This window comes from Triticum dicoccoides, chromosome 4B (assembly GCF_002162155.2).
Source record: "Triticum dicoccoides isolate Atlit2015 ecotype Zavitan chromosome 4B, WEW_v2.0, whole genome shotgun sequence".
NCBI lineage: Eukaryota > Viridiplantae > Streptophyta > Magnoliopsida > Poales > Poaceae > Triticum > Triticum dicoccoides.
The window spans coordinates 241,866,178-241,883,908 of NC_041387.1; positions in this window are offsets into that span (position 1 = coordinate 241,866,178).

Here is a 17,731-nt window from a genome sequence, read left to right on the forward strand (position 1 = left end):
AAAGGAGGCGGACGAGCTCCAGCTCCTCGTCTGTGGTCTCCGTGTTGGAAATATGCCCTAGAGGCAATAATAAATTAGTTATTATTATATTTCCTTGTTCATGATAATCGTTTATTATCCATGCTATAATTGTATTGATATGAAACTCAGATACATGTGTGGATACATAGACAACACCATGTCCCTAGTAAGCCTCTAGTTGACTAGCTCGTTGATCAATAGATGGTTACGCTTTCCTGACCATGGACATTGGATGTCATTGATAACGGGATCACAATATTAGGAGAATGATGTGATGGACAAGACCCAATCCTAAGCCTAGCACAGAGATCGTGTAGTTCGTATGCTAAAGCTTTTCTAATGTCAAGTATCTTTTCCTTAGACCATGAGATTGTGCAACTCCCGGATACCGTAGGAATGCTTTGGGTGTACCAAACATCACAACGTAACTGGGTGGCTATAAAGGTGCACTACAGGTATCTCCGAAAGTGTCTGTTGGGTTGGCACGAATCGAGACTGGGATTTGTTACTCCGTGTAAATGGAGAGGTATCTCTGGGCCCACTCGGTAGGACATCATCATAATGTGCACAATGTGACCAAGGGGTTGATCACGGGATGATGTGTTACGGAACGAGTAAAGAGACTTGCCGGTAATGAGATTGAACAAGGTATCGGTATACCGACGATCGAATCTCGGGCAAGTACAATACCGCTAGACAAAGGGAATTGTATACGGGATCGATTGAGTCCTTGACATCGTGGTTCATCCGATGAGATCATCGTGGAACATGTGGGAGCCAACATGGGTATCCAGATCCCGCTGTTGGTTATTGACCGGAGAACGTCTCGGTCATGTCTGCATGTCTCCCGAACCCGTAGGGTCTACACACTTAAGGTTCGGTGACGCTAGGGTTATAAAGGAAGCTTGTATGTGGTTACCGAATGTTGTTCGGAGTCCCGGATGAGATCCCGGACGTCACGAGGAGTTCCGGAATGGTCCGGAGGTAAAGATTTATATATGGGAAGTCATGTTTTGGTCACCGGAAAAGTTTCGGGCAATATCAGTAATGTACCGGGACCACCGGGAGGGTCCCGGGGGTCCACCAAGTGGGACCACCTGCCCCAGAAGGCTGCGTGGGCCAAGTGTGGGAGGGTACCAGCCCCTAGGTGGGCTGGTGCGCCCCCCACAAGGGACCCAAGGTGCAAGGGAGAGTGGGAAGGGGCAAACCCTAGTCCAGATGGGCCTTAAGGCCCACCTAGTGGGCACCTCCCCTCTCTCCCCTCTTGGCCGCCTCCCCAAACCCCATCTAGGGCTGGCCGCACCCCTTTGGGGGGGAAACCCTAGATGGGGGCGCAGCCCTCTCCCTCCCCTATATATATTTGAGGTTTGGGGCTGCTATGGACATGAGAACTTCTCCCTCTTGGCGCAGCCCTACCTCTCGTACTCCTCCTCTTCCGCGGTGCTTGGCGAAGCCCTGCTGGACTACCACGCTCCTCCACCACCACCACGCCGTTGTGCTGCAGCTGGATGGAGTCTTCCTCAACCTCTCCCTCGCTCCTTGCTGGATCAAGGCATGGGAGACGTCACCGGGTTGTACGTGTGTTGAACGCGGAGGTGCCGTCCGTTCGGCACTAGGATCATCGGTGATTTGAATCACGACGAGTACGACTCCATCAACCCCGTTCACCTGAACGCTTCCGCTTAGCGATCTACAAGGGTATGTAGATGCACTCTCCTTCCCCTCGTTGCTGGTTTCTCCATAGATAGATCTTGGTGACACGTAGGAAAATTTTGAATTTCTGCTACGTTACCCAACAGTGGCATCATGAGCTAGGTCTATTGCGTAGATTCTTTGCACGAGTAGAACACAAAGTAGTTGTGGGCGTTGATGTTGTTCAATATGCTTACCGTTACTAGTCCAATCTTGTTTCGACGGTATTGTGGGATGAAGCGGCCCGGACCGACCTTACACGTACTCTTACGTGAGACAGGTTCCACCGACTGACATGCACTTGGTGCATAAGGTGGCTAGCGGGTGCCAGTATCTCCCACTTTAGTCGGAACGGATTCGATGAAAAGGGTCCTTATGAAGGGTAAATACCAATTGGCATATCACATTGTGGTCTTGCGTAGGTAAGAAACGTTCTTGCTAGAAACCCATAGCAGCCACGTAAAACATGCAAACAACAATTAGAGGACGTCTAACTTGTTTTTGCAGGGTATGCCATGTGATGTGATATGGCCAAGAAGAATGTGATGGATGATATGTGATGTATGAGATTGATCATGTTCTTGTAATAGGATTCACGACTTGCATGTCGATGAGTATGACAACCGGCAGGAGCCATAGGAGTTGTCTTTATTTATTGTATGACCTGCGTGTCATTAAACAACACCATGTAATTACTTTACTTTATTGCTAACCGGTAGCCATAGTAGTAGAAGTAATAGTTGGCGAGACAACTTCATGAAGACACGATGATGGAGATCATGATGATGGAGATCATGGTGTCATGCCGGTGATGATGATGATCATGGAGCCCCGAAGATGGAGATCAATGGAGCTATATGATATTGGCCATATCATGTCACTACTATATAATTGCATGTGATGTTTATTATGTTTATGCATCTTATTTGCTTAGAACGACGGTAGTAAATAAGATGATCCCTCATTAAAATTTCAAGAAAGTGTTCCCCCTAACTGTGCACCGTTGCTAAAGTTCGTCGCTTCTAAGCACCACGTGATGATCGGGTGTGATGGATTCTTACGTTCACATACAGCGGGTGTAAGACAGATTTACACACGCGAAACACTTAGGGTTAAATTGACGAGCCTAGCATGTACAGACATGGCCTCGGAACACGGAGACCGAAAGGTCGAACATGAGTCGTATAGTAGATACGATCAACATGAAGATGTTCACCGATGATGACTAGTCCGTCTCACGTGATGATCGGACACGGCCTAGTTGACTCGGATCATGTAATCACTTAGATGACTAGAGGGATGTCTATCTGAGTGGGAGTTCATAAGATGAACTTAATTATCTGAACATAGTCAAAAGGATTTTGCAAATTATGTCGTAGCTCGCGTTTTAGTTCTACTGTTTTAGATATGTTCCTAGAGAAAATATAGTTGAAAGTTGAAAGTAGCAATTATGCGGACAGTAGAAAGCTTATGTCCTTAATGCACTGCTCAGTGTGCCGAACCCCAAACGTCGTTTGTGGATGTTGCGAACATCAGACATACACGTTTTGATAACTACGTGATAGTTCAGTTAAACGGTTTAGAGTTGAGGCACTAAAGACGTTTTCGAAACATCGCGGAACATATGAGATGTTTCAAGGGCTGAAATTGGGATTTCAGGCTCGTGCCCACGTCAAGAGGTATGAGACCTCCGACGATTTTCTTAGCCTGCAAACTAAGGGAGAAAAGCTCAATCGTTGAGCTTGTGCTCACATTTTCTGAGTGCAACAATCACTTGAATCAAGTGGGAGTTGATCTTCCAGATGAGATAGTGATGTTTCCCCAAAGTCATTGCCACCAAGCTGCTAGAGCTTCGTGATGAACTATAACATATCAGGGATAGATATGATGATCCTTGAAATATTCGTGATGTTGGACACCGCAAAAGTAGAAATCAAGAAGGAGCATCAATTGTTGATGGTTGGTGAAACCACTAGTTTCAAGAAGGGCAAGGAAAAAAGGGACACTTCATGGAACGGCAAATCAGTTGCTGCTCCAGTGAAGAAACCCAAGGTTGATCCCAAACCCGAGACTAAGTGCTTCTATAATAAGGGGGACAACCACTGGAGCAGCATTACCCTAGATACTTGGTACATGAGAAGGCTGGCAAGGTCGATAGAAGTATATTGGATATACATTATGTTAATGTGTACTTTACTAGTACTCCTAGTAGCACCAGGGTATTAAGATACCGGTTCGGTCGCTAAGTGTTAGTAACTCGAAATAAAAGAGCTACGGAATAAACGGAGACTAGCTAAAGGTGAGCTGACGATATATGTTGGAAGTGTTTCCAAGTTTGATGTGATCAAACATCGCACGCTCCCTCTACCATCAATATTAGTATTAAACCTGAATAATTGTCATTTGGTGTTTGCGTTGAGCATAGACATGATTGGATTATGTCTGTTGCAATATGGTTATTCATTTAAGGAGAATAATGGTTACTCTATTTATGTGAATAATACCTTCAGTGGTCTTGCACCTAAAGGAATGGTTTATTGAATCTCGATCATAGTGATACACATTTTCATGCCAAAAGATATAAGATAGTTATGATAGTACCACTTACTTGTGGCACTGCCATGTAAGTCATATTGGTGTAAAACGCATGAAGAAGCTCCATGTTGATGGATCTTTGGACTCACTCGTTTTTGAAAAGTTTGAGACATGTGAACCATGTCTATTGGTGTATACGCATGAAGAAACTCCATGCAGATGGATCGTTTGGACTCACTCACTTGATTTTGAATCACTTGAGACATGCAAATCATACCACATGGGCAAGATGACTGAAAGCCTCGTTTTCAGCAAAATAGAACAAGAAAGCAACTTGTAGGAAGTAACACATTTTGATGTGTGCAGTCCAATGAGTGCTGAGGCATGCAGTGAATATCGTTATGTTCTTACTTCACAGATGATTCGAGTAAATGTTGAGTATATTTACTTGATGAAACACAAGTCTGAATTATTGAATGGTTCAAGTAACTTCAGAGTGAAGTTGAAGATCATTGTGACAAGAGGATAAAATGTCTATGATATGATCATAGAGATGAGTATCTGAGTTACAAGCTTTGGCACGCAATTAAGACATTGTGGAAATTGTTTCACAATTAATACCGCCTGGAACACCATAGTGTGATGGTGTGTCCGAACATCATAGTTGCACCCTATTGGATATGGTGCATACCATGATGTCTCTTATCGAATTACCACTATCGTTCGTGGGTTAGGCATTAGAGACAACCGCACTCACTTTAATAGGGCACCACGTAACTCCGTTGAGATGACACCGTATGAACTATGGTTTGGAGAAACCTAAGTTGTCGTTCCTTAAAAGTTTGGGGCTGCGACGCTTATGTGAAAAAGTTTCAGGTTAATAAGCTCGAACCCAAAGCGGATAAAATGCATCTTCATAGGACACCTAAAACAGTTGGGTATACCTCCTAATTCAGATCCGAAAGCAATAGGGATTGTTTCTTTACCGGGTCCTTTCTTGAGGAAAAGTTTGTCTCGAAAAGTTGAGTGGGAGGATGGTGGAGACTTGATATGGTTATTGAACCATTACTACAACTAGTGTGTAGCAGGGCATAGGAAGTTGTTCCTGTGGCACCTACACCAATTGAAGTAGAAGCTTATGATAGTGATCATGAAACTTCGGATCAAGTCACTACCGTACCTCGTAGGGTGACAAGGATGTGTACTACTTCAGAGTGGTACAGTAATCCTGTCTTGAAGGTCATGTTGCTAGACAACAATGAATCTACGAGCTATGGAGAAGCGATGGTGGGCCCAAATTCCGACAAATGGTTAAGAAACCATGAAATCCGAGATAGGATCCATGTATCAGAACAAAGCATGGACTTTGGTGGACTTGCCCGATGATAGGCAAGCCATTGAGATAAATGGATCTTTAAGAAAAAGACGGACATGGACGGTAATGTTACCGTCTATGAAGCTCGACTTGTGGCGAAGAGTTTTTCACAAGTTCAAGGAGTTGACTACGATGAGATTTTCTCATCCGCAGCGATGCTTAAGTCCGTCGGAATCATGTTAGCATAAGCTGCATTTATGAAATCTGACAGATGGATGTCAAAACGAGTTTCCTTACCAACTTTCGTAAGGAAAGGTTGTATGTGATACAATCAGAAAGGTTTTGTCGATCCTAAGGATGCTAAAAGGTATGCTAGCTCCAGCAATCCTTCTAAGGACTGGAGTAAGCATCTCGGAGTTGGAATGTGCACTTTGATAAGATGATCAAAATTATGGGTTTATACAAAGTTTATGAGGAACTTGTATTTCCAAAGAAGTGAGTGGGAGCACTATAGAATTTCTGATGAATATATGTTGTCGACATATCATAGATCAGAGATGACGTAGATTTTCTAGAAAGCATATAGGGTTATTTGAAAGGTGTTTTTCAATAGAAAACCTGGATTAAGCTACTTGAACATTGAGCATCAAGATCTATAAGGATAGATCAAAATGCTTAATAATACTTTCAAATGAGCACATACCTTGACATGATCTTGAAGGTGTTCAAGATGGATCAGTCAAAGAAGAAGTTCTTGCCTGAGTTGTAAGGTACGAAGTTAAGACTTAAAGCTCAACCTCGGCAGAAAAGAGAGAAAGGACGAAGGTCGTCCCCTATGCTTTAGACGTAGGCTCTACAGTATGCTATGCTGTGTACCGCACCTGAAGTGTGCCTTGCCATGAGTCAGTCAAGGGGTACAAGAGTGATCCAAGAATAGATCACAGTACAGCGGTCAAAGTTATCCTTAGTAACTAGTGGACTAAGGAATTTTCTTGGTTATGGAGGTGATAAAGAGTTCGACGTAAAGAGTTACGACGATGCAAGCTTAACACCTATCCGGATAGCTCTGAGTAGAGATACCGGATACGTATAATGGAGAAACAATTTAGAATAGCTCCAAGTAGAACAGTTATTTGGAATAGCTCCAAATAGAGCGTGGTAGCTGCATCTAGGAGATGACATAAAGATTTGTAAAGCACACACGGATCTGAAAGGTTCAGACCCGTTGACTAAAACCTCTCTCACAAGCAACATGATCAAACCCAGAACTCATTGAGTGTTAATCACATAGTGATGTAAACTAGATTATTGACTCTAGTAAACTCTTTGGATGTTGGTTACATGGCGATGTGACCTGTGAGTGTTAATCACATGACGATGCGAACTAGATTATTGACTCTAGTGCAAGTGGGAGACTGTTGGAAATATGCCCTAGAGGCAATAATAAATTAGTTATTATTATATTTCCTTGTTCATGATAATCGTTTATTATCCATGCTATAATTTTATTGATATGAAACTCAGATACATGTGTGGATACATAGACAACACCATGTCCCTAGTAAGCCTCTAGTTGACTAGCTCGTTGATCAATAGATGGTTACGGTTTCCTGACCATGGACATTGGATGTCGTTGATAACGGGATCATATCATTAGGAGAATGATGTGATGGACAAGACCCAATCCTAAGCCTAGCACAGAGATCGTGTAGTTCGTATGCTAAAGCTTTTCTAATGTCAAGTATCTTTTCCTTAGACCATGAGATTGTGCAACTCCCGGATACCGTAGGAATGCTTTGGGTGTACCAAACGTCACAACGTATCTGGGTGGCTATAAAGGTGCACTACAGGTATCTCCGAAAGTGTCTGTTGGGTTGGCACGAATCGAGACTGGGATTTGTCACTCCGTGTAAACGGAGAGGTATCTCTGGGCCCACTCGGTAGGACATCATCATAATGTGCACAATGTGACCAAGGGGTTGATCACGGGATGATGTGTTACGGAACGAGTAAAGAGACTTGCCGGTAACGAGATTGAACAAGGTATCGGTATACCGACGATTCGAATCTCGGGCAAGTACAATACCGCTAGACAAAGGGAATTGTATACGGGATCGATTGAGTCCTTGACATCGTGGTTCATCCGATGAGATCATCGTGGAACATGTGGGAGCCAACATGGGTATCCATATCCCGCTGTTGGTTATTGACCGGAGAACGTCTCGGTCATGTCTGCATGTCTCCCGAACCCGTAGGGTCTACACACTTAAGGTTCGGTGACGCTAGGGTTATAAAGGAAGCTTGTATGTGGTTACCGAATGTTGTTCGGAGTCCCAGATGAGATCCCGGACGTCACGAGGAGTTCCGGAATGGTTCGGAGGTAAAGATTTATATATGGGAAGTCCTGTTTTGGTCACCGGAAAAGTTTCGGGCGATATCGGTAATGTACCGGGACCACCGGGAGGGTCCCGGGGGTCCACCAAGTGGGTCCACCTGCCCCAGAAGGCTGCGTGGGCCAAGTGTGGGAGGGGACCAGCCCCTAGGTGGTCTGGTGCGCCCCCCACAAGGGACCCAAGGCGCAAGGGAGAGTGGGAAGGGGCAAACCCTAGTCCAGATGGGCCTTAAGGCCCACCTAGTGGGCGCCTCCCCTCTCTCCCCTCTTGGCCGCCTCCCCAAGCCCCATCTAGGGCTGGCCGCACCCCTTTGGGGGGGAAACCCTAGATGGGGGCGCAGCCCTCTCCCTCCCCTATATATATTTGAGGTTTGGGGCTCCTATGGACATGAGAACTTCTCCCTCTTGGCGCAGCCCTACCTCTCGTACTCCTCCTCTTCCACGGTGCTTGGCGAAGCCCTGCTGGACTACCACGCTCCTCCACCACCACCACGCCGTTGTGCTGCAGCTGGATGGAGTCTTCCTCAACCTCTCCCTCGCTCCTTGCTGGATCAAGGCATGGGAGACGTCACCGGGCTGTACGTGTGTTGAACGCGGAGGTGCCGTCCGTTCGGCACTAGGATCATCGGTGATTTGAATCACGACGAGTACGACTCCATCAACCCTGTTCACTTGAACGCTTCCGCTTATCGATCTACAAGGGTATGTAGATGCACTCTCCTTCCCCTTGTTGCTGGTTTCTCCATAGATAGATCTTGGTGACATGTAGGAAAATTTTGAATTTCTGCTACGTTACCCAACACTCCGCCGCCCGAATGGACGCCGGACGGCGTATCCCGAGCCCCTCCGCCGTGTTCGGCCTCGCCGGCGGCTAAACGCCAGTGGGGTTTGACCCTTTGACCTCGCCAGCCCGTCAGGTGGGCCCCGTGGGTCAGGTGATTAGCTTAAGGCTAATCACCATCTAACTAACCCGACACTGACAGTGGGCCCCCCGCGCCCTAATATTTTAATTAGATTAGTATAAAAACCCCGATTAACGCTTAGACACTGACGTGTGGACCCCACACGTCAGGTTTGACCCTGGTCAGCCCCGGTTGACCTGCTGACGTCGTGCTAACGTCATGCTGACGCAGTTATCCATTTTCTGGATTTAAAATAACTCAGAAAATTCCAGAAAATGATTCAAACTTCAAAAAAATCATAGAAATTCAACCGTAGCTCAGATTGAAATAATTTATATATGAAAAATTATCAGAAAAATGCAATCTTTCAATCTGTACTAGTTTCATGCATGACGAACCAACTTATACCTACTGTATAAGTGAAAACATGTAAATGGCATATATAAGAGCTTAACTTGGAGTTGCATTTGAATCTTTGGTTCAAATAGACTCCATCCAAATAACAGCTAGTTGCATTAGCACAAACAGCATCACATCTTCATGCCATGTTCATGCATCATATTGTTGCATATGCTTGAGTATTGATTGCTGACACCGTTCCTTCTCGATAGGTTCTGCTCCGGAGAGTGTTCCAGCGTACCTATCCGAGGAGCAGTGCCTTCCTTGTCGATCTACCAGGCAAGCAAACCCCCTTGTTCATTCCGATACAATCCTACTCTCTCGCTCCTTCTCTCAGTTATTGCATAAGGACAACAATGATTCATCTGCTACTTTGTGTTGCGGTAGTTGAACCCATTCCTCTGCATGACCTGTCATTGCCACAGCAAATAGTTGAAACCCACTAGCATGTGTAGGAGTTGATTGAAGCCATTGTTGTGTTCCTACCATGCTATGCCTGCTATTGCTTAGAGTGTGTCAGGTCTGATTCATTGGGAATGAATTGGAGTACAGTGCTATGTTCTGATGCTGAGAGTTAAGTGTGTGAACATGATTTGGTAAAGGTAGCGGTGAGAGGCCATGTAGGAGTACATGGTGGGTTGTCTCACTGGAACCGTCCTTAAGCACTGAGTTCTATGTATGTTTTCCAATGACTCGATACTACCACACATTGGGATCCTTAATTGACTCTCTCGACTTATTAACCAACTTGGTCTCTGTCCAGGAGTCGCAACTAGTTTCTGGAGTTTGTAGGTAGTGCTATTTTTCTACCAAGTGGCACCCGGCAGGGTGGGCTTGGGACAGACTAGGCACACATGGCCTGTGTACCGAGTGGCACCCGGATGGTGGGCTCGGGAACCCTGCACACATCGTTTGGGGCCGTGAGCGAAACCCCGGCCGGATCTCCTTGCGGATGGAACCCGAATAGGCGATAAACCTGGGCTAGAGTCTTGTGTGGTTAGTCAGGTCGTGGCCGACACCCTCGCCAGGCTTCTGCTTGAAGTTTGCCGAGATACATGACGTGTCCATGGCGGTAAGTGGCGAGAGCGTGTGTGAAGAAGTACACCCCTGCAGGGTTAACATGATCTATTCGAATAGCCGGGTCCGCGGTTATGGACTTCTTGGATGCTTACATGGTACATAGACAACTTGAAGTGGATACTCTAAAATGCTCAAGACAAGTGTGAGTGCTATGGATGGCCTTCTCGTAGGGAGACGGGGATGAATCCATAGTAGTGTATTGTGTGGTGATTAGTGGACTCGTGTACGTTGACTCACCTCAGAAGTTTCTCGTAGTCGTAGAACAGGATAGCCACTGAGTCAAAGCTGGCTTGCTGCAACTAAACCCCACATTACCTTCTTGATACAAATGCATGTATGATAGGATCTGATGTAAGTCTTGCTGAGTACCTTTGTACTCATGTTGCTTTATTTATGTTTTTGCAGCGGAGACTTCGGTCTTACTAGTGTTCTCGTGGACTTCGACGAGTAGCTTGTACCTCAGCTACGATCTTGATCGGATGTTGTAGATAGTCAGGCTCTTTAGCCTTTTTCATTTGTAGATGTCTGTACCCAGACATGTAATGCTTCTGCTTGTTGCCTGTATGCTCTGTATGATGGGTCTTGTGACCCCTGTTTGCAATAAATGTTATGATGGCTCTTTGAGCCTTATCTATATGAGTTGTTGAGTTATGTTGTGATGCCATGTTGTACAACACATACTTGCATGTTATGCGTACGTGTAATGTGTATTGCTATGTGTGGGATCTGACTATCTAGATGTTTATCCTTAGTAGCCTCTCTTACCGAGAAATGTCTCCTAGTGCTTCCACTGAGCCATGGTAGCGTGCTACTGCTCCGGAACACTTAGGCTGGCTGGCATGTGTCCTTCTTCGTTCCTGTGTCTGTCCCTTCGGGGAAATGTCATGCGATGAATACCAGAGTCCTGTTAGCCCGCTATAGCCGGGTTCACCGGAGTCCTGTTAGCCCAGTGCTACAACCTGGATTCACTCGCTGATGACCGACATGTTCGATGCTGGGTCATGGATGCCTGTCCCTGTAAGTTTGTGCCACTTTGGGTTTTACGACTAGCCATGTCAGCCCGGGTTCTTTGTATGGATGCTAGCGACACTATCATATACGTGTGCCAAAAGGCGCAAACGGTCCCGGGCATGGTAAGGCGACACCCATGGGAATACCGTGCGTGAGGCCGCAAAGTGATATGAGGTGTTACATGCTAGATCGGTGTGGCATTGAATCGGGGTCCTGACAGCTTTGGTATCAGAGCCTGACTGCCTGTAGGATTACCAAGCCAAACTGGTCGAAGTTGAGTCTAGAAATTCTTTAGTTATATAAGGGAATTAATTGTGGGAAGGAACGTAAGGCTCTTTTTACTCCTTTACCTCATGGCCTTCTGATGTGAGTCATCCTATCTTTCCTACGGGGTTAAGGAACTAGGCTCTCTCTTCCGTCTATCAGGATCACATGTTACTACTTCGTAGTCCCATAGGATTGGTTGATCAGAGTCATACCCCAGTTTTCGAGTACTTCCGGTGTAGCCTGTTTAGTATGATCTCAGAACCTTGAGTGGTGATGTTGAGTATGTTGCTACCCCATTGTTGGCAGGATGTCTCATTTTGAGCATTTTACTGCCGTTATGCTGCCGGAATTGCCCTAGGAGTTCGAGAGTTACTAATTTCTTTGTCCTACATTCTATAGCCTATAGTTGATGATGATTCCGTCCTTGGTTTCGTTTCTCAGGATGTCATCAGTTAAGCGAAGTTCTGTTGCTCATAGCCATAACCACGGAGATGGTAGGGACGAGGATCCTCCCGATCAACCTTCGTTGAGAGAGTTCATGCTAGAGATGGAGAGGAACAAGCGTGAGTCTAACCGCTTGTTGGCACGTATCGAGGAGAACACCGCACATCAGTTCAAAGGGTCTGTAACCATTCATGACTTCATTCGCTTGCACCCACCTACCTTTCATCATTCGATCGAGCCACTCGATGCAGATGACTGGCTCCGTAGTATCACTCATAAGCTGCATTCCGCGAACGTAGCTAAAGATGACAAGGTCACCTATGCCACATACCACCTGGAAGGTCCTGCTAGTCTTTGGTGGCAGAACTATGAGGCTATGCTTCCAGCTGGCCAGATTCCTACCTGGAGAGATTTCACTGAGGCTTTTCGCGAGCATCACATTCCTGAGGCCCTCATCGATCGCAAGAGAGAAGAGTTCTATAGTTTCACCCAGAGTAAGATGGCTGTTGATGCTTACAGTAGAGAGTTTGAGCACCTCGCCCGCTATGCCACAGAAGAAGTGTCCACGGACGCCAAGAAGCAGGCTAGGTTCCGGAAGGGTCTCAACCCCAAGTTGCGACGTGATCTCCACCTACATCATTGTGATACATTCCAGGCTCTTGTGAACAAGGCCATTAATGCAGAGACAGCTCAGCTCACTTACGAGGAGTCTCGTAAGCACACCCGTGATTTGGGATCTTCCTCCGGTTCTGGTTCCCAGAAGCGCCTGATTTGGGTTACAAACTCTGCTCTTTTTTCCGGATATGCACCAAGGCCATTCCATGTGGTGCCTTCCCCAGCTCAATCGTATGTTCCACCCAGGCCTACTGGTAGACCGCTTGTCAGTGCGGGTCCACGTCCAACCTCAGGGACTTGCTTCACATGCGGGAAGCCAGGACACTATGCACGTGACTGCCCTCAGGCCAGTTATGCTCCACCCTAGCCCGAGAAGACCGTTGGTTGTGTTAAGCTACCATGCAAGATGATCAGTGTCAAGTCAGCCCCCACTAAACGTGGACGTGTGCATCACGTCTCAGCTAAAGACGCTCATGATGATCCGGATGTCGTTCTTGGTACACTCCTTGTCAATTGCCATCCATCATCAGTTCTGTTCGATACTGGAGCATCTCACTCCTTCATTTTTGAAGGCTATGCCCGTTTGCACGACATGTCATTTTGTGACATGCCAACTCTGCTTGAAATCCAAACCCCAGGGTCTAGATGGCAGACCACCAGAATCAGCCATGGTAATGAAATTCTTGTTGATAGACTTGTATTCCTTGCATCACTTGTAGCCCTCAAGTCCTCAGATATTAACATCATCTTGGGTATGGACTGGATGATAGCTCATCATGCCAAGATTGATTGTTACACAAGATCTGTTCAGCTTACACACCCATCCGGCAAGATAGTCACTGTCTCCACTAGAGTTGCAAAGCGTCAGCTCTATTCTCTTAATGCCAGCCCTCTTCCAGACCTTGAAGATATCCCGGTAGTCCGTGACTTTTCAGATGTCTTTCCAGAGGAACTGCCAGGTGTTCCACCTGACAGAGATGTAGAGTTCGTCATAGATCTTATCCCAGGAACTGCTCCAATCTCCAGGAGACCTTACAAGATGGCACCCTTAGAACTAGCCGAGCTTAAGAAACAACTTGATGAGTCCTTGCGAAAGGGTTTCATCCGTCCTAGTTCTTCTCCTTGGGCTTGCCCCGTCCTCTTCGTCAAGAAGAAGGATGGTACGGACCGGATGGTTGTAGATTATCGTCCCGTTAATTTGGTCACGATAAAGAACAAGTATTCGCTCCCCAGGATCAACGATCTATATGATCAGCTCGCTGAATCCTCAGTCTTCTCCAAGATGGATTTGAGGTTAGGCTACCACCAAATCAAGATCAGAAATGGGGACATTCCCAAGACAGCCTTTGTCACTCGTTATGGCCAGTACGAGTACACCGTCATGTCCTTCGGCCTAACCAACGCCCCAGCCACTTTCTCCCGCTTGATGAACTCGATATTCCTGGAGTACTTAGATAAGTTCGTCGTGGTTTACCTCGATGATATTCTTATTTACTCGAAGAACGAGGAAGAGCATGCCGAAAATCTTAGACTTGTGTTAGAAAAACTCAGAGAGCACCGCCTTTATGCTAAGTTCTCCAAGTGTGAATTTTGGTTGCCAGAAGTGACCTACCTAGGCCACGTAATCTCTGGTAAGGGCATTGCTGTCAATCCCGAGAGAGTTAAGTCCGTTCTCGATTGGACTCCACCTGAAACCGTTAAACAATCTAGGAGTTTCCTTGGTCTAGCCAGCTATTGTCGCCGCTTTGTTGAAAACTTCTCCAATGTAGCCAAACCTCTCACGGAACTTCTCAAGAAAGATAAAAAGTTTGAGTGGTCCCCATAGTGTGAGTATAGTTTTCAGGAACTGAAAAGATGCCTGACTTCTGCTCCCATACTTATGCCACCGGATTTCACAAAGGACTTTGTTATCTACTGCGACGCCTCACGACAAGGACTAGGTTGCATTCTTATGCAGGATCGTCATGTGATTGCCTATGCATCTCGACAGTTGCATCCACATGAGGAGAATTATCCTACACATGATCTAGAGCTTGCAGCCGTAGTCTATGCACTCAAGACCTGGCGACATTACCTCCTTGGTAAACGTTGCGAGATCTACACCGATCACCAGAGTCTCAAGTATATCTTCACCCAACCGGATCTGAACCTTAGGCAAAGACGTTGGTTGGAAGTGATCTCAGATTATCTCAGATTATGATCTAGGGATTACTTACACTCCAGGCAAAGCCAATGTCATGGCTGATGCGCTAAGTCGTAAATCCTATTGCAACAATCTCATGTTGCAGCAGGGCCAACCACTTCTCCATGAGGAATTTTGTAAGCTTAACCTTCACATTGCTCCTCATGGATTCCTTTCTACCTTGGTGGTGAAACCTACTCTTGAGGATCAGATCATAACTAGCCAGCAATATGATACGGGTATTTCTCGAATCAAGGATAACGTTAAGAAGGGAGTTGCTGGTAGTTTCTCTATTGATGCTCGAGGTGTTGTTTTCTTTGGGAACCGCCTGGTGGTCCCCAAGAAGCAACATCTTCGACAACTGATTCTTAAGGAGGCGCATGAATCTCCTCTCATGATTCATCCCGGTAGTACTAAGATGTATCAGGACCTACGCCAGAGGTTCTGGTGGACTAGGATGAAGAGAGAAATCGCTTAGTTTATTGCTAACTGTGATGTTTGTCATCGCGTTAAGGCAGAGCATCAAAGACCTGCTGGCACCCTTTAGCCTTTAGCTATTCCTGAGTGGAAATGGGATAAAGTTGGGATGGACTTCATTACCGGTTGTCCCAGGACCAAAAAAGGGAATAACGCTATCCTCGTAGTCGTTGATCGTCTTTCCAAAGTGGCTCACTTCCTACTTGTTCGAGAGAGTATCACTGCTAGTCAGCTCGCTGACTTATATATTTCTCGAATAGTATCACTTCATGGTGTTCCACTAGAGATCAATTCAGACCGTGGCAGTCTTTTCACTTCTCATTTCTGGGAGAGTTTCCAAACTGCTATGGGAACCCATATTTCCTTCAGTACCGCTTTGCACCCTCAGTCGAGTGGTCAGGTGGAACGGGTCAACCAAATTCTCGAAGACATGCTTAGATCTTGCGTTATCTCATTCGGTATGGATTGGGAGAAATGTCTTCCTTCCGCCGAGTTTGCTGATAACAATAGCTATCAATCCAGCCTCAAGAAAGCTCCTTTTGAGATTCTCTATGGACGAAGATGTTGAACACCTTTGAACTGGTCAGAAACCGGTGAAAGACAATTCTTTGGACCGGACATGATCCAGGAGGCAGAAGAGCAAGTTCGCATCATTCGTGAGAATTTGAAAACAGCCCAGTCTCGTCAAAAGAGCCCGTATGATCGTCATCATAAGGAAATGACTTATGAAGTTGGCGATAAAGCTTACCTTCGGGTTACTCCTTTGAAGGGTACCCATCATTTCGGTATCAAAGGCAAGTTGGTTCCTCGCTACATTGGTCCTTCTCGCATTCTCGCTAAACGAGGAGAGGTTGCCTACCAGTTGGAACTACCCCCACATCTTTCGCGAGTTCATGATGTCTTCCACGTTTCTCAACTCAGGCGTTGCTTCTCGGATCCTATCCGCGGAGTGGACCACGAAACGCTTGATCTCCAAGATAACCTCACATACCGAGAGTACCCGGTTCACATTCTTGATCAAGCAGAGCGTGTTACTCGACGTCAGAACATCAAGTTTCTCAAGGTTCAGTGGTCTCATCATTCCGAGAGAGAAGCTACTTCGGAGCGAGAAGATCGTCTTCGACTGGAGTACCCCACTTTCTTTCCGTCGACCCATGAATCTCGGGTTGAGATTCTTTCAAGTGGGGGCGAGTTGTCACATCCCTAGTTCTGGTATGACCTAGACTAGCTAGTCATTTGTGCATCATGTTTAAATTCCATTTAAATTTGAAATGAGGATCTGTGAAACCCTCAGAATCATTTCTGGAAATGACCCAGATAAAAAATTGCTCCAAAAAGATCCAAGAAAATGTTCATGTTGCTCTCTGAAAATATTGGATAGAGATAAAAATCAAACCAATATTTTTATGAGCCCATAAGTATTTATTTTGGGCATTTGGAATTAATGCATAATTATTTGCATTGGATATATATTGGTTATATATATAATATATGTCCAAAAATTATGCCATTTGTTGAGGAGCTCTGGAATAATACCACTAGTTCCTACAAAAATTGGCATAAGAAAATAAAATGATTTAGTATTTTTATTAAATCAAAACAAATGTCAGAAAAATAAAAGGGAGAAGAGACTTACCTGGCGCTTACCTCCCTATGCACCCGTTCCTGTGCGGCCTGGCCGGCCCAGTTGGCCAGCCCCGCCCACCTGGCCCTCCTCCTCTGTTGTCTTCCTCCCCCTCGCCCAAAGCAGCTGCGTGCCCGCGCCACAGCCGGTCGTGGCCACGCGCCCGACCACCTCCTGCTTCTCCCCCTCGTCGCCTGGATCACCCGCGCGACGCCATGCACGCCCCGCACCTCTCTCACTCTCTCTCGCTCTCCCTCCTCCCCTGGTTCTTTCTCTCCCGACCGCCCGAACGCGCCGTCGCCACCGCTCGCCGTAGCCGTAGCCACCGCGCCCCTCGAGAGCATCTGAGCCGTCCCCGAGCTCCGCGCCGTCGTCCTCGTCCTCTCCGTCAAGCCACGCGTCGCCGGACGCCCCGTGGAGCCGTCACCGCCGTCGTCTTCATCATCGGCCGCCGGAGATTGCCATCGACATGCCGTCGTCTCCGAGCCGTCCCTAAGCGCGCTGAGATCACCGAAGGACTCGCCGTGAGCTCCTCTACTGAACCCCTCTTCTCCCCTTCGTTTTTGCGCTCCGTAGCTCCCGTTCCCCACCACGGCCGTAGCACCTTGCCGCCGGCCATGTCACCACCGCAGCCACACCTTCAGGCACCTGCAACCGAGCACGCCACCGTGGTCATCACGTCTCCAGGAGACGAACGCGACCAACCCCGGCCCCTCCCGTGCACCGTAGCCCCTTATCCCCTCCTCGCCGAACTCCGGCCGCCGCCCCGAGCTCT